The sequence below is a fragment of the Ipomoea triloba genome, chromosome 2, assembly GCF_003576645.1.
Source record: "Ipomoea triloba cultivar NCNSP0323 chromosome 2, ASM357664v1".
Lineage (NCBI taxonomy): Eukaryota > Viridiplantae > Streptophyta > Magnoliopsida > Solanales > Convolvulaceae > Ipomoea > Ipomoea triloba.
This window is the reverse complement of record NC_044917.1, coordinates 11,660,643-11,663,986: the sequence shown is the minus strand read 5'-3', so window position 1 is coordinate 11,663,986 and position 3,344 is coordinate 11,660,643. Positions and strand designations below refer to the sequence as shown.

General features: G+C 37.8%; 1 long non-coding RNA gene across 1 annotated transcript; it reads left to right on the top strand.

The window, feature by feature from the left end:
- Positions 1–2,698: 2,698 nt before the first annotated feature.
- Positions 2,699–3,082, top strand: LOC116010315. The gene is made up of 3 exons (XR_004096908.1): positions 2,699–2,765; positions 2,874–2,956; positions 3,055–3,082. It is a non-coding gene; the product is annotated as an uncharacterized LOC116010315 (long non-coding RNA).
- The last annotated feature ends 262 nt before the right edge of the window (positions 3,083–3,344 follow it).

Here is a 3,344-nt window from a genome sequence, read left to right as displayed (position 1 = left end):
ACATGTGCTTTTTCCAAAGTTAAATCTTATTTTTTCGGGAAAAGTATCAAATTGGCCCCCTAAGTGGAGTGGATAGTGCAATTAGGTCCCCTAACTGAAAAAAGCTCCATTCAAGCCCCCTAAACCGGCAAAAAAGTGCAATTGAGTCCTAAATGACTTGTTTATCAGGTTACTAGTCCTTGGACTGAAATTAAGTGCAAAACTTTTTTAATTTGTATCACATTTGGTCATAATGTCAAATTAATTTGTATTCTATAAATAATTTTAATAATTTAAAATTTTTTTTAAACAAAAAAAACCAAAAAAAAAAAAAACAAAAGTGGGACTGCCGACTTTTTTTTTCTTTTTTTTTTCAAAAACATTATTTAAATAATTATTTTTATATTATTAAAAAAGTTTTGTAAAATTATTTTAAATAATTTAAAAATAATTATTTTAAATAATTTAAAAAAACAAAAAATAGAAAATTACATTTTTGTCTCTAAAGGAGAAGTGAGCACAAAAGAACGAAAAATGCAATGCCAACATATTCGTCCGTGAGTTATACTAAAATTGTAAATTTCGTCCCTAATGTTTTATTAATAAAGGCACAAAAAGTGCAACATCAATTATAACTTAAGAACGAAAAATGCGTATGGCCAACACTTGGGGACGAATTCTACAAATTAATTTGACAGTAGGACCAAATTATTAAACGGCCGGTGGCTGTTTTTTAATTTTTTATTTATAATAAGTAATATTTTTAATAAAAATATTTTTTTTGAACTGAAATAAATAAAAAATATTTGTTTTGAAAAATAAAATTAAAAAAAAAATGAAAAGTGTCAAATTAGCCCCTAAACTGGGTGGATAGTGCAATTTGGCCCCCTAACTGAATTTGACCTGATAAACAAGTCATTTAGGACTCAATTGCACTTTTTTACCGGTTTAAGGGGCTTGAATGGAGCTTTTTTCAGTTAGGGGGCCTAATTGCACTATCCATCCGACTTAGGGGGCCAATTTGACACTTTTCTCTATTTTTTCTATACCGTATGCTATTTATATATTTAATTCGCACACAGAATAAGAAATAAATAGAAGGGAAATAATTTTCTCCAAAAGTATAATGGAAAACGATGTGTGATTAGAATAATTTTCTCCAAGTGTTCTTTTATAAAGGTTTTGTTTATTGCAAGTGTTCTTTTATAAAGGTTTTGTTTATTGCTTGTCCCGTTAAGGCAGCCCCATCCGAAAATTATACCGTGGACCATGATCCAGTTTCTTTTAGTAAAAAGAAACGGCATCTGTCCGCGTCGTTCTAAATAAAGTAACGCTATTTGTGTAACATATTCAGTTTTATTTTATATACACTTAAATATGTGAAACTATTATTCAGTTTCATTTTATATATATTATAGTTTCATTACAACATAATTACAGTATTATTTCGATATAACTACAGTTTCATTGGACAATATGCACTTAAATATGTGAAACTGTTATTCAGTTTCATTTTATATACACAGCAGTTTCATTTCAATACAACTACAGTTTCATTTCGATATAACTACAGTTTTATTCAACATTATACAGTCAAGTATGTGAAACTATTATTCAGTTTCATTACAACACAACTACAGTATCATTTCGATACAACTACAGTTTTGTTGGACAATATACACTCAAATATGTGAAACTTTTATTCAGTTTCATTTTATATATACTGCAATTTCATTTCAACACAACTAATGTTGTTGCAAATGCACCTGCGAACTGGAATGCGAATGGGAACATAAATGGAAACGCCAACGAAAATGTGGTCATGATCGCTCAGGAAGTCGACCACGCTTCAGTGGGGGACCTACGAGAGTAATTAAGTCGTCCACCACCCAATCTACGACAGCAGCTCAGTCGCCGAAACTCGGCTGAGCAGTCGGTGGCTGGAAACGAGCAGCCAGTCATTCCTCCATCAGTAGTGCCGGTTGTAGCGCCAAACCCTCCGGCAGCTCCCGTGCAAGGTATCACTGAGGTAATTGCCCAAGTAATCGTGGCTTGTGGGAGAGCAGGACAAGGCGTCTTGTCCTTACCACCCGAGCAGCAAGTGCCACCCCTAATCGCCCCCAATTGAGCAGAGTAGGCATGTGCCCTCTCAGGATATTAATCGCTCGGATCATTCAGACGGTCACACTATTAGCCGAAGTCAGACTCGGCGGCCAGTTCAATCACGCCAAGGTCTTGCAGCTCTCGCTCGGTCAATCATGGATCGACTAAGTGGTTGAGCCAAATGTCACTCGCCCAACTAACCAATTGGAAGGAGGAGGGGGGGGGGCTAGAGAGCACTCTGAAGTGGGACTCAGGCAGGACGATTTGTGTAGGCACCTGGTTAACTAGCATGGCCGGGAGGCCGAGGCCCACGATGTGGAGAATAGTGGTGAAACGGCGGCTAGGAGAGCGCGCGCCCAACCTGGTGAGCCTGGCGTTGCGGATCTAGCAAAAGAAGTTAGGGACTTGAAACACAAGATGGAAGAGAAAGAGAGGCGGATCACCAAGCTCCTCCTGATCGCTTCTCCGTTCATGATGGAAGTAAGATACTATAAGGCGCCCTCAGATTTCAAGTTACTCGAGCACCCTACATATGCCAACTCTAGAGATCTGCGTGATCATGTGATTAGCTACCAGGCTAAGATGCAGGTGGTTGGGCACGGCTGACAAATTAATTTTATAAAGTCCCTTCTTTTCATCCTTATATTACCAGACTGCCTGAAGGAGTAATATTGCCTGGAAAGGTATGTGACTTTTATCCTCTGTTTTACTCCTCTCTATTCTAATTCGGGTCTTTATAAATCTAAATCTCATTGCATAACTTGTAAGCTATATATATTTTTGTATATCAGGCTATCAAAAAGCATGACATCAAGCCACCTCCAATGCTGTGGCATGAGAAGACTGCCATTACCACAGGGAGAGTCACCGTAAGGTGAGAAATTCTATTATGTTTGCAACGAGTTATGAATAGTTCTATAAAGGAATCATGCTTTTGAGCTCTAATATCTTTTACTTGACAAACCATTCTAGGCCTATGCCTCCCAAGTCTATATCAGGATCTTGTTTGGCGAGGTTAGCTCATCGGCTTGTTTCGGACAATCTTATTGTGCAGCGACAAGGAGATGGGGTTAACATGGCATTGCAAGCACCTTTGTCAAACCAGACATGTCCTGTCGATGAAAACCTTGATGAATGCAGGAAGAGGAAGCGTAGGGCTGAAAAAAGAAAGGCTCAGCACGAACGCAAGAGACAGAAACTTAAACAACAGGAGGATGCCATTGTTGACCCTTCACAAAAGAGTTCCATTGGACCGGCAGTGT